Source organism: Adiantum capillus-veneris, chromosome 3, assembly GCF_014529385.1.
Source record: "Adiantum capillus-veneris isolate H3 chromosome 3, ASM1452938v2, whole genome shotgun sequence".
Classification (NCBI taxonomy): Eukaryota; Viridiplantae; Streptophyta; class Polypodiopsida; order Polypodiales; family Pteridaceae; genus Adiantum; species Adiantum capillus-veneris.
Genome location: NC_140933.1, coordinates 82767511 through 82782653, shown reverse-complemented (window position 1 = coordinate 82782653; position 15143 = coordinate 82767511). Strand labels below are relative to the sequence as shown.

Sequence of the window (15143 nt, the reverse complement as noted above, 5' to 3'; positions counted from 1 at the left end):
GAGGAATTGGACTTTGAGTATTGTGATGTAGATGTTGTAAGCGATATGTTGAAGAATGCAAAGAAATGTTATAATCAGGTGTGTCGTGTCTGGCGAGCTTCCACAGCGGCATTGTCATGTGACACATCTAACCTTATGTGCACGTGGACAAGCTACTTCATGACAAGGGTTCAATTCAGTTTAGTCATTCTAGAATAGGAGGTGATCTGGCACTTTTGTGAGTCTTTTCACAAACTGTGCATGTCCAGGCACTTAGATTAGATGCATATCCTTTGGTTGCACACAACATGACCATCCGATTTCCATCAACACCCATCAGGAACATTTTTATAGTGCATAGACCTATTTTTCCTATTCTAGCCAATTTTCACTTATTATTTTTGAGTGACTTTTGTTGGGAAATTGAGTAGGGCAATTTGACAAGCAACTATGTAAGAAAATCTAGCACTAGCACTTTTTGGCAGAAGAGGCAGCACGAACACTTTGTTCATCAGGCACCTTCTCATAAGATTCCCCCCCCCCCAAGACCAGCCTAGAGTTTTTGCCAAGATCAGCCAGTGTTTTCATCAACAGTAAAGCCTAGCATTTTTGCATAGCAGATCAGCCCGACAGTAGCAGGCTCCATCAACCTGCCTAGCGTTTTTCAAGCGATAGCAAGATAGATTCAGCCCTAACATTTTTGGATCATACAACAACCCTAGCGTTTTTGCAAATTCTCCACGACGGCTCCAACATATGCACCAGTGTTTTCAGTTTTCAGCATAGACACACAGCATAGAGCCTCCAAACCTTGCAGCTCTCACACTCCCGCATCAGATCCTCGCCGCACGGTCAGATCCACCAAAGTTTGTAGTTTCAGCCCAAAAAATGCAGATTTCAGCATCTGTGTTTTCATTGCGTCGTCGTTTCATCGTCATCATCGTGGTCATCATCGACATACGATCGAAATTCAGCACATACAGTTTTGCAGATTTCAGCCATTAGCGTTTTCAGATTTCAGCCCGTCTCGTCGTCTTCCTCATCGTCAGCAAGTCCATTGCATTGTAGAGATTTGTGCAATCAATAACATAGACCTCTCTTGCCATCAAGACAGGGGCCTTTGGAGGAGGGTTTGACAACCTTATTCTTCTCTCTCTATCTCTCAATCCTAGTACCTTCATGCACATATCACTTTCTTTGTGATCACTTGCACTCTCTCATTAAAGATGGAAGGATCTCCCTTCCGTAAGTAAAAGGAACCTTGAGCACAGTTCGGAGTACTCATCTTGAGCAAAGTTCAACTCTCATTTCTGTTGGACCTAACATTGGTATCAAAGCTTTGGCAGTGTTCTGTATCACTCAAGAAAAGAACCACATAATGTTTTTTGTTTGTTGCAATCGCACGTAACCCAAGTCTTCTTGGGCGTGTCGATTCCTAATCGTGTTTTTGAAGATCCCACAATCGACTTGTTTCATGGGATGACGTTTTAAACAACAAACCCATCAAGCGTCTCTTGGGCTTTCGTAAGGTATCGTGTTTGGCATACATATCAACAAAGGCTATTGATGCTTTGTCTCTTGCAGAATAGCCTTCACAAAATACGCTCGTGATGTTGGGCATAAGACGTTCCTACCATGCTGGCTAGAAACCCTCTTGTTTTGGAGCAAGAAATGTTGCAATTTTTGGTGTTGATCCGCTGTTGTTTTGGGACCAAGAACACTCCCATTTTGGGACTTATCTGCTTCCATTTTGGGGCCGATCTAGAGTGTTTTTGTGAGGGCTCCAATTCCCAAAACAAGCATGCATGGAAGAAAGTCCTAACCCTGTCAGCAGGGTTGTCGTCAGTGTGTACTTAAGAGCTCACAAGATTCAGCAAGCCCTATCGGACTGATCTGGCAAATCCGTCACCTTCCTCCCAAGCCGACGTATGTTGCAATCAATGCGCTTCCAAAGACAACAACAACCTTGAGCAGAGGTACATGAAGAACTATATGTGCTTTTGTGAGAGCATTGCATCTTGCATACTATTTCTGGCTAGAAGCCCTTCCTTTCGCATCTTGGGGAAAAAAACACAGCGTTCTTTGCCACATCCATGTTGGGCATATCCCGCAATCGACTTGTTTCATGAGATGACCTTTTAAACAACAAGCCCATTAAGCGTCTCTTGCGCTTTGTAAGGTATTGTGTTTGGCATACATATCGACCAAAGCTGTTGATGCGTTGTCTCTTGCAGAATAGCCTTCACAAAATACGCTCGCGATGTCGGGCATAAGGCGTTCCTTCCATGCGAGCTGGAAACCCTCTTGTTTCGAGGCAAGAAATGTTGCAATTTTGGGTGTTGATCCACTATTGTTTTGGGACCAAGAACACTCTCATTTTGGGACTGATCTTCTCCCATTTTGGGACTGATCTTCTCCCATTTTGGGGCCGATCTTGAGTATCTTTGTGAGAGCTCGAATTCCCAAAACAAGCATGCATGGAAGAAAGCGCTAACCTGTCAGCAGGGTTTCCATTTGTGTGTACTTAAGAGCTCACAAGCTTCAACAAACCCTATCGGGCTGATCTAGCAAATCCCTCACCTTCCTCCCGGGCCGACATATGTTGCAATCAACGCGCTTCCAGAGACAACAACAACCTTGAGCAGAGGTACATGAAGAACTTTACGTGCTTTTGTCCAATGCATCTTTCTCCTTTAGTGAACTTGAAACGCAAATTACCCTGTACATAGCTAGAGAAAGAAAAACAAGTATGAGGGGAATTGAAGCCCGACACTAGCCATATGAGGCTATCACCACGAGACTCCCCACCACCCACCCTTGTTAGTAAGAATTCAAAGAATAAAAATCATGACTTTATAATCAATTACTTTGAGATAAAATCTTACCCAACTTAGGTTGATCTATATTCAATTGACACATAAAACTAATAGTCCTCATCGTCATCTCTGAGATTAATTCTCAATAAGATCTCATCTTCATTATCCTTGTTGACTTCTTCAAACTCCTCCGTTGTTAGATTTGTTTTGATGTTCAATTTCTTTGTAGGCTCAACATTCATTATTTCTTCCTCTTCAAAGTCGATTGTGTCAGAGTATGGATCATTATCCTTTTCATCATCTACAAGGTCATCATGATCGGAAAGAATAATTCTGCACCTCTCTGACGTTGATGTGTCTAGATTTGAGGACGTAATCAATTCATCTTGATCCACTCCCTCAAGTTCAATGCTATCAAATAGCCATCAACCTCGGTCCTTTAGGTTGGACATGCACAACTTGCCACCATGGATGAGCATCTGTATTCTTGTAAAAGAACGCTTGTTCAACATGAGTTGGAAAAAGGCTCTTTTGTTGCCCGCATTAACTTTGAAAAGTCAACGAACCAAAATCCAGACAATTCTCTTCTCGTTGTGCCATTATTGCCTTTATACTCGGCACAAAACCAATCTACCTTCAAAACCACCTATCAAAAAGTACGAATCAAAACTTTAAGATATGTATAGCTTCAAGAAATCTAGATGTCATTGGTGCATGAAAAGAGATTTCATTTACCTGCTTGAAGATACAATACGATAACCAAGTAACAATATGATGACATGGGTTATCTCTTTTCATATGATAACCCACGTAACCAAGTTCACTGTTAACAAGATTTGTGTCTCTTGAAGTTGCACGTGATAATTGCTTGAAAGAGGCAACAATGCAAGAATCTTGAGTCAAACGTAAGTCGTCGATAGCTTTTATCCGAAGATGTTTTTCATAAGTCCACATGTTGGTATACATTCGATCCTAGACCAATAAGTAAATTAAAAAGATTAAAAAAAGAAAAATTTTCTTGTTTAGTTCATAGTTTTCAAAACCCGAAAAGTTACCTGTCTTTCACACCCAATCATAAACTCTCTCTGGTCATCTGAGATTTGCTCATGATCACTAACCGCCCGTTGCATACGGGTGTATAACCAATCCATAAAAGAAGGTATGGCGTCGTTGTCATTTACATTGGTTTGACATCTAGATCTTCTCTTTTCATGTTTGCCAATTTTTTTGCTTGCATGTTCCTCTTCTTACTCATCAATAAATTGTTGCATGCATTTGCTATTATAGACAATGAAAGTAGAAATATCCAATTTATCTTGGATCTTAAGTCAAAAAGGGACTCCCTTACCAGAAAATACCTCGTCTGACATGGTAGAAGAAAACTCATTTGTCCATACATGTGGAGCTTCCTCATCTGTTTTCTCAAGGTATTCACAAACGCAATACATGCATTCTTCAAGCATCCATCCCTCTGGCATAGAACCCTCTCGTCTTTCTTTTTGACGTACATAACCTTCCAATGCTCCCATAAATCTCTCAGCCCAAAAAATCCATCAAGTGCTTACAACACCAGCAAGCTCTATCTCGTCCACGAGATGGATTAAAAGTTCAGCATGTATTTCAAAAAAGGAGGTTGGAAGTTCCTTCTCCATTAGACAAAGAAGCTCTATACAGTCACGCTTCTTTTGTGGAATTGACCCGTTGTCAATCTCTTTAGATGTAATCCATCTATCAATAAAAGAAAGAAGATATTAGAGATGTTTTTGAACTAGAAAGATATCAAGTTAAATTTATTACTAAAAGTTAACAAGCGATAAATACCGTGTAAGCGATCCAAGGTGATATATGATATCTTGGACTCCTTTTGTAGTACATCCATCAATAACAAGGGGTAGAACATGCTGCATACATGATTAATCACATCAACAAAACATGAAAAAAAAATACTTACAAAGATCAAGATAGATTTACCTTCACAAAATTATGTCAATCATGTGTTTTTAAACCAGACAAGCTCTTGTCATCTAGAGTGAACATGTTGCGACAAGATGCTCCATATCTTGTAGGAGTACGAATCAACTGAATCCTCATGTTGATAGTTTGCAATTCTTCTGTTGTGAGCACCCATGGGGCAGGCTCATAGGTTGTCTCATGTCGAGTTTCATAAAAAAGTGGCCATAGGCTAGGCTTTGAGTTTTGATACTTCAAGTCATTTCTTGCTGCAACTGTGTCTTTCAAGCCAACGAGGTGTTGCCATAATGAATGACCAATGTTCTTGAATATATTCATAGGATCAAGAAGATGACAAGTCTTTAAATCCTTCCAATATTCCAAACTATACCATATTGAAGGACTTCAAGCTAGAGAATGTTTTCCTCGGGCTCGCACCTTCACAGTGTTGTCATCATCGCCGCTTATGATCTTTGATTCAGGATGAATAACGGGTACAACAATCCACTTTAAATAACAATCCATTGGTGTCATTGGTATTGTACATCTCCCTTCTTCTACCTCTCCATTAAAATGGATGGCTTTCCTTCTGTTTCTTAGATGATGATCTTCAGGTAAAAATCGTGTATGTCAAAGATATATATTTTTGTTGAGGTTTTTAATATAAGTCCATCTCAACCAATCACCACAAAGAGGACAAGCTTTGTAACCCTTGGTAGATATCCCTACATGGAAAACATAACAAAGATGATTAGCTCAATGAACACCATACAAACTTATGAGATAGTGTATATATTTAAATCATTTACCTGAGCAAAAACCATATCCTAGAAAGTCTTGGATATTCCATGCTACAGTTCCACGAACATGAACTGTCTTTGACCAATGCTTTTGGACACATCCATGACATCAATCCCTCTCCACAAATGAGAGGGGCCAAATAAACATTCAGGTCTTTAACTTGTCGTTTTCCTGGAATTAACTACCACCGACCATGTAGACCATTTACTTGATCTCATAGAAAATGGATTCACACCATCCAATGCTACATCCATCTTAAAATTGCATGGTTCTTTTGCAAAATCTGGCCATCGCAAATCAATATGCTCAAATGCAGGACAGTCCAACGGAATTTGCATTACTCCATCTTTACTCTTCTACTCCACTCCCCATGTCATAAGCTTAGCTAATTTGGGACTTTGGAACATATGTTTTATACCTGGAGCCAAGGGAAAATGTCTCAATACCTTTTTAGTGACCTTACCTTTCTCCTCTTTATAACGAGTTGTTTGACATTTTGGGCACGTCACATTGTTCTTGTACTGATCTCTATATAAAATACAATCGTTGGGACATGCATGTATAGAAGAATAGTCAAGTCCAAGACTGCTTATCATCTTCTTCACCTCATTATGTGATGCAAGAAGGGAATTGCTTGTCGGTAAGAACTTATGAGAGAGTAGCCTGTAAGTGGATTAAAATATGATTAATAACAAGCAAACATCTTTAGAATGTAGCAAAAAGAATATGCTAGATTGTTACATACTTCAATAGTGCTGAAAAAAAATACATTGCTCCATCCAAAGAAATTTTGAAGATTAAGAATAAGTAAGCTTGCACTTAGTCGTGTCAACTGGCTTCCTGCATAGATACGCTTTAGAGATTCTTCTCAAAGATACTTCTCATTTTTAGGAATATTGCTCGGACTATCATTTTGATACTAATCCTCAATAAAATCAGCCATGCCATCGTCATTATCAGAGATATCATCACGCCCATTAAAGTCCTTAGATATTGTTCCTTTAGCCTTGCATACGTATTAGGATCACTCTTGCATAGGATTCTCATGCACTCTATTGACATGTGAGATACGTCATGTGAATGTTGATTTGTGGCATCATCAATGTCATAATCCAAAATCTGAATATTTGAAGGTAAAGAAGATTGTATCAATAGCATGCTTGTATATTAAAGGAGAGAGAGAGATGCACATAGAGTTCAATAATTACCACTGTTTTTGGAATTGAAATCACAATTTGTTACACATATACAAAACATTTAGATACAATAAAAGACGATTATCAAATGAAACTAGAGACAATAGAGAATGTATTGTGAATTAAAGTGTAGAACTAGGGTACAAAGTCCAAAATAACATCAAGAATTGTATACAATGAAACTCTCAATCCTCATCTATTAAGGGTGCTCGTGGAGGTCTACGCCATCCATAATTCACCGGAAATTCATCCCCAGCATGTAATGATCTAATAGAATTGACAAATATGTATCTCGGTACATCCCTACTCATATGTCATGATTCATGACTATTCTCACACTCCACAAATGTGCAATTGGTTCTTGCGCTCACTCCTCGACTACCATTGATTAAACCTGCTATGTTTCCTTGAGAGTAAGGTCTTTTGTCAACATAGAGTCTTTGTCCTTCTGCATGTGTAATCCCTCTATCAGAAAGACAGGCTGCATTGAGACATAACCCATAAGTACTCATGCTCTGAATGTAGCGAATAAGACGATGCCATGGACCCCATCTATATATAGGTCCACAAAAAGACATAAGGGTGACCTCGAAATGAGGGGGCACATGAAAATCCTGTGTAATAAAGAGGCCTCGTCCTGCTCCAATGATGGTGGACAGAGCAATCATGTAGCCACTGCCCCAAAAGCTAAAAACCTCTCCATCTAAAGGAAGTGAGCTTCTTTGCCATCCTCCGTATCATCTTCGATCGTACATCTGTACTAGAGTACACAAACAAGTAGGCAACGGATGATCTCCACCCGTCTCAGCTTCCAAACAAGGAGGTAGAGTATGTCAAGAAACCACAAGTTGCAACTGACAAATGGCACATGTCTGTGCCGTGTGCGAGGGACATGTGCACCACTGATAGTGAAGTTCTCCTCACCATCAATTGAAGATACCTACATATATTATATGGTTTCATTATACATATGACCTTTGATTTATAAAATATCCAATAATAAATCTAAGAGAGATCAATCACATACCATAGGTTGATGTCACTGCTCAAGTGGTGGTGCTCGCTCAAAAGTACCATAAGTCGTCTGATGTGAAAAGCACTCCCATCGTGGCCTTCAATACGTGCCACAACAATGAGTGCACCAGCATATAGTAGACTCATCGTAGTAGAAATCGTTATAAACCAGTTCATGTACAATATTGGAACTTTGTGCACCCCGGCCACCACTAGTAGGAGGTGGCAGTGTACCCTCTGACCGATCCGAATTTGACTATTTAAGTATCATAAAAACAAGAGATTTATCAAATGATCAAAGTTAAAAAATCAATAGAAATAACAAAACATTGAGATCTAACAAGTTTTATGGTATCTTCTAATGCTTATTGTAATATGAAAAAAATAAACAAGCGCTATGGTATGGTAGAGACAGACAAAAGGAAGGCTGACATGTGCATGGAGACATGGCAATACTTTCGTAAGGAGAGACACCTACGCATCAATTTTCCTCAAAAAAATGTGTGTGCAATAGCTAATATATATTAGAATTAATATAAACTTTGCTAGATTGATTCTAGTTATTCTCTAATCTTTAACTTTTTAAATTAAATTTACATAGGAGGCAGCACAAAAGTGAGTGGCAGTCGGTCATACATCTAGATTAGGCCGGATGGGACTCGATGGATTTGTGACCACATCTGTAAGTAAAAAAGGTTAAAGTTTTAACTTTCAAAGGTAATGCCATTGAATGAAAGAATCAATAATTCTTTGATTGTGCCATAATGCAGACGAAAGACTATGGTTGTGCACCTACGACGTAGCAGATGGAGTACGCCACATACTACGGCTACCATGCTTTGTGCGGGACACTTATCGATAGAACAGATCCACTTGTGAGTAATATTGTTTTGTTTTCTAGTTTATTTTCATGCTAAGTGTAATATTTTCTTATTTCATTTCACTAAATAATACAGGAGCAGTATGGCGAGGCCGACATGATACAGGTGGCTCGACAAGAGGCCGAGGGGCGACGCCAAGAGATCGATGAGATGAGCAGTGGCATGACCGCTAGCCATGATGGTGATAATCATGGAGATGTGGGAAATGGTGGTGCCACTGGTAATCACGAGGCTAGTGCTAGTGACTCTAATAGTGATAGCTCATATAATGATCCTTCCTAGGGATTTGTTTTGTATATGTGAGGATGGGACTTGTATTGTATATGTGAGGATTGATCATTGTTCATGCTATAGACACATGTGAGGATATATATACTGACGTATGTTTGTTGCATCATTGAATTTATCTATTATCAAATGTTTAATTATTATTGATAAGTTATAGGATTCTTGGCAACAATTACCTATCTTAGAATGTAACCTAGAATATAGATATAAAGAGGTGCTCACCGATGAGAGAGGCATGCCCATTTGAAGTCTATCTTGAACACACCACATTATTTTCAATAAAAAAACACAAGAGGCTATTTTTCGTTTGAATTAAAAGGTTCAATTTCAAAAATCAACAATAAGAGAGAGATAGCTAATTACCATAATTCATCTTCAAGCTGAAACTATAAATTTGTATTCCTTAGGCACCGGTCCATGACCTGCTGACCAGATAGTATACATAATGAAAACAATGATAACAGTGAGAGAAATCTCGAGTGCAAGGAACCAAGAGAGAGAGAGAGAGAGAGAGAGAGAGAGAGAGAGAGAGAGAGAGAGAGAGAGAGAGAGAGAGAGAGAGAGAGAGAGAGAGAGAGAGAGAGAGAGCGAGAGAGAGAGAGAGATCGGTACACTAGAGCTAACAAAAGAGAGATCACTAGAGCTAGAGCTAAAGAGAGAGAAACGTGTTGAACGTGTGTGTGAGCTCCACCCAAAAGAGAGCACTGAATATGACAGTTTTCTATCTCGTCGGGCACAATGTTACATGTTTAAAAGAACCGTTGCGCAGATCGTTGTTTAAAAGATTATTATTTTTTAAATATTAACAAGCATCACTTATGCAACACTAACCAAAGCTTATGCAACAAAATGTGTCACTTATGCGACAAAATGCATTGCTTATGCAATATTATATGTTGCTTAAGCAATACTAGTTTTTTTTACTCATTAGAGACACTCTTTTGTTGCTTAGAGCCTTGTTAAGTGCATCGCAAGTACAATGACACAAGTAACAAAAAGTCTGTTGCTTATGCATTACCAAAGTGTCCCTACACACGTCGCTATACGGGGGTAAATTGTTGAATTGAAGTCGAGTTGCAGTAGTACCACTTCCTGGTTTGTTTTCTTGCTTGCTTCAATTCCCAACATGACAATCAATATCTTATCTAATATGGATCCCTTGCCAATAAAACCAACAAGGACCCCAAATCAATTATTTTTCCTCAAATGGAGCTTTCATTCTTTTAGCATTATGCTCCTCAATACATGGATCCACTACTGAAAGCATTAACGCAATAAATTTTTGCCTCTCAAAAGACATATCCACCTATTTATTCAAATGTTTTCAAAGTGTTCTTTGCATTCTTCCATGATTGTCTGAGGGTCAGAGATGGCGTGGACATCCTCTTTAACAATGTGGTGTATGCATTCCCTAGTAAGCTTTGACTGCAACTTTTTGAAGAATAGTTTGGAGGAGCAATGCACATCTATGAGCTCTTGCTATCTGCATAGAAACCTTGCGTTGCTAGCCACCTCAGATTCATATCTCTTAAGCAACTGTTTAGCTGATTTAAGCCCCTCAAAATCTCTTTTCCTCAGTTGAGATACTTTTTCAACCTTTTCTTTTGTGCCTGTTAATCCCCACTTGTCCACAAGAAAAGGATTAAGCACAACTATATACATGTTTTCCTCTTCATTGAAACATTGATTGCCACTATAATCTATGGGCACTACAAGCATAAGCTCACTAGGACCCTCTTCAATTTTAACACAATAACGATCCATACCATCTTTATAGATTTCAGCGCCTTGCTCATTTTCAGACTGATATTGCAGGTATAAAAGTTTCAAGTTTGGTGTAGGCTGTGATAGTCTCACTCCCATTTTGGTTTCTTCAGTATCAGTAAACAAACTTTTCTCCAAGATCGGCTCTAAGTTAGGTATAGTCCCTTGATTGACACTACCCTTCGTTAAAATATGACTTGATTGGTCGCTACTGCTAGGGTTTCTACTTTGATAAAGTTTGCCTGACCGCAAATAATCAAGAAAATGAAGCATGCAAAACCCTGACTTGTTCCCTTTTATTGTGCATTCAATCCTTCGATTAATAGAAACTTGTTGTACTCTGGTCCACAAAACCTGTACAAAAATCACTTGGTGGCTATAGCTTTATAGCCGCTGGGTTAGTCAAAATCTACTGGAATTAGAATTTTGTCATACTTTTAACACAAACTCTTCTTTTTCTTGCAATATGCACAATCCAACTCCAAATTGAATTTTGAAATCACCACTATGCTATCAAGGACTAGTGCTAACTCTGGAATCGATATGATCAGTTGTTTCTATGAGACAGGGGGTCATGGATCATGATCCATGTACCCCAATGTTAGAATCACTAGAAACTTGGCACACAGGTCTTTTACAGTCTCTTGATCCTTGTTATATGACTTTTAGGTGGTTTGATTCCCCTTAGGTCTCCCAAAAGTAAATTTGTCGATCTGTTTGTGGTTTTTGGTCCTGATTGACTCTGGTCTTGTTTGAGCCTCTTCTTGAAGTTTTTTGGTACCCCTATTTTTAGATAAGTTGTTGTTGTTGGTCTCTGCTACAAAATGTAAGATCCCAATTCCAAAATCTAGCAAGGGGACATGGACATGGATCGCGATCCATGTTCCAGTATATCAGAACCCCAAACTTGGTCAGATGGTTACTTGAAGTCTATGGAATCTGCCTATCCACTTATTTTTGGATTTGAACACCTTTCTCCTTGCCATAAGAAATTTTTTGTGCTTGCTTGCAATTTTTGACTGGCAGCTTGTATTTTGGTGTTTTGGTCAACTTTTTGTTGCTTTTTTCTACTATGATGACCTTCACAAAAGTTGTTCCAAATGATGTCAGCTACTCACTGCCCAAATCTTAGCCTCAAATGCTTCGAGGGGTCATGGATCGCGATCCATGTTCCACCTCATCTAGTCATGAAATTTGGTTAGTTACATGCCTAGACCCTGTAGAGGTTAGATTGTCACTTAATTTTTAGTTTGAGCACCAAATAGTCAAAAAGACCCAATTTGTACCTATTTTGAAGATTTTGTATCTTTTGCCTAATTTCTTGATTTGAGTGGGTTTTTGGTGTCAATTTTTTACCAAAAGTGTGTATCTAGAGATTTGAAATCTCACAGAACCCTCTGATATCAGTTTCTACCCAATTTGTTTCAAGGGGTCATGGATCGCGATCCATGTTCCTGCACATTTTGACCTAAAACTTTTTAGATCATCTCTTTTTAACTTGGTCAACCCCTTGACCCACTTATTTTTGGGTTTGAATTTGTTTTTAAGCTCAAATCATCAAATTTCAAAAAATTTAGAGTTTATGGTCTCGGCAACCAAAATAAGGTTTTGGTCATATTGGCTACAGACAGCATCGGATGGATCGATAAAACTCCCTCAAGCGCCATGGATTTTGAAAGGAGCCCAAAAACTCAAAGTAAAAGAGACCATTCGATCTATGCAAACCTCCACTGGCTTAATGCACTCACACCGAACATGTTTCACTAAAGAAGGGAAGCTTACTGGTTTGAAGTCACACGACTGGCATAAAATGTGTCAGGTATGTTTGAAGTGGAATATATCATAGTGGGAATTGTGTAGAAAATTCATATGTGGATTTTGATATCATTGCTAGATGTGTTTTGCACTTTATTTTACCGGTGGCCTTTGAGGGATGTTTGTCTCCTGACGTCCGTAACACAATCTACAAACTTGCAAAGTTGGTGCAATGGATCTCACAAAAGGAGAACAATGTAGACTCCATATCATTTGCCAAACTAAACATTGTGGAGGTTGTGTGCATGTTTGAGAAACACTTTCCTACTACCATGCTAACCATTCATGTGCATCTTCTTGTTCCCATAGTTGATGAGGTGGAAATAGCTGGCACAGTACATTCTAGCTGGATGTTCTTTTTAGAATGTTTCATCGAAACGCTCAAGGGATATGTGCACCAGAATGCACGTTTGAAGGGTAGCATGATAGAAGATTGGCTAGTATCAGAGTCCCTAGTTTACATTGGAGAGTGGCTAGATGGATTTGATAAACCCTGTGTCTAGTAAAGTGTAAATGAATTGGAAATTAGAATCAAAAGTCTATAAATAAAGAGCTACGACTAGGTCATCCACCGCCTAAGGATCGCTATCCTTGACAATGACACTAATGTTAGCAGGTCACGGCGACAAACTATAGCATAGCTTTCTAGCACTAACATAATGTCAATACTCAAGGAAGCGACTTAGATGGGACACGGAGATTCTTTGAGGGTGTCAGCCTCAAGAAGTGAACCTACATAATGACAATATCTCTAGCACTTGCAAATCTATCACTCTCAAATCTGGTAACCTACCTATGTTTCGTGTCACCACACTCAATCATCAACCTATTTTGGCACTCCAATGAAGTCTAAATGCTACAGAACTTTGGGAGGAGGTCTAAGACACTTAGGGGCACTAACCTACCAAGTTTGGTTGCAATCCGAGGAGGTACCAAAATCACGATCCATCATGATCAAGGTCCTGGAACTACACCAAAACATATCAAAAAGGTCTCCCTAAGTCCTAGGAACACTCTCATATGGTCAAAATGTCAAAAAATAGTCATTAATGTACTCAAAATAGTAGATTTGACCTACTAATGTGTAGTCATAAATTACAACAAAATGGACAATGAATATAGTTGAATCAAAGAGCAATTGACAACGAATACATTACAAGTTTTGGAATCAAAATGTGATTACCAGAGCTCAAGATATGAGGATTACTAGGCACATGAGAGTAGCCGCTCTCAGTTGTACGCTCCAAAACTCAAAACTTTGATAGTGATAAGGGTCCTTTTCCCACTTTACAAAATGGGCTTTATACCTAGGGCTCTCTTGGCCAATGGCCGACTTTACAAGGCTTAGACTCATTTATAAATTATACAAATCGGATGTAGCTTAGATAGACTCAAGGTGATCTGAATAAAATCAGAGACTCTCATATAATTACAAAGGCTGCTTTTTGGAAAATAATAGATATTAGAATTTGGGCTCAAAATTGAAGGGGTCGACTTGAAGGGCGACGCCCATTTGGCTGGTTTGGCTGTTTTATCCCATATCACATGACACTTGACCTCTATGTGTCTTGACTTGGAGTTAAACAAAGGGTTCCTTGCTAGCACAATAGCACTTTTACCAAGGTTTCCCACTAATAAATGAGCTAACCATATTGCTTCCTTGATAGCACTAGAAACTAAAACATACTTTGCCTCTATGGTGGAAGATGAATTTCAATCCTAGAGACATGACCTCTATGACACAGCTAATCCAAAAAATACGAATACATAGCTAGATGTTCATTTTCAATTATCCACACAACCCGCATAGTCCACATTCGTGTAGCCCATTATGGATGCATCATTGTTTTCAAAGTGCAATCACTTGCTTGATGTACCCTTAAGGTATCTTAGAATATGCTTCACTACTTCCCAGTGCTTCCTACCAAGATTTGCCCTAAATTTTCTAACCACTCCCACTACAAATTTGTCACAATACACTACCTCTTAATAAAGTAATCATGGTCCTTAAAGCCTATATATCACATTTAATCCTCCTCAACTATACAAATTTGCACACAATTATTGACTCTGTTTTGATTACCCTTTGACAATACCGGTCCTTTTTTTTCTTAAGTGCAATTTGAAATTACGCACAAAAAAGTAGAGTAAAACCACAGGCACCCATGTAAGGGGGTGAAGCCCCAACATAAAGTAAAAGTGAACCATTTTCCTTAGGGCAGGATGAAAGTTACACACCATATAATATACAAAATCTAGGGGTAGAGTACAATTTAGAAAGAATACTAGGCCATTCTTGCCATCTAGTGTTTCTCTCGATTTCAACAAGATGAATGTCAACAGTATAAGTGGCTGACTACTTTGCAACATTTTTTCAGCTCTTTTAATATCAATGAGAAACAATTGAAAAGGTTCGGTGTGAAGCTTGCCAAACACAAAGGAGTTCTTGTAGATCCACAAGTGTGCCTATATTAAGTTGAGTTTTGAGGGACTTGGGACTCACAATGAGTGCTCGGTAAAATTGTTCACTATTGAATTTGAAAAAAAAGAAAGGAAATACAAGTACCTCTAGGGAACGATAAGGGCTATCTTGAACATCAGACATAGTAACTATGATAAAATTAGAAAGTATTTGTAGT

At 38.8% G+C, this 15143-nt stretch overlaps 1 pseudogene; it reads right to left on the bottom strand.

Moving 5' to 3' along the window:
• Nucleotides 1-6927: 6927 nt before the first annotated feature.
• LOC147461198 (uncharacterized) lies at nucleotides 6928-7410 on the bottom strand (annotated as a pseudogene).
• Nucleotides 7411-15143: the final 7733 nt, after the last annotated feature.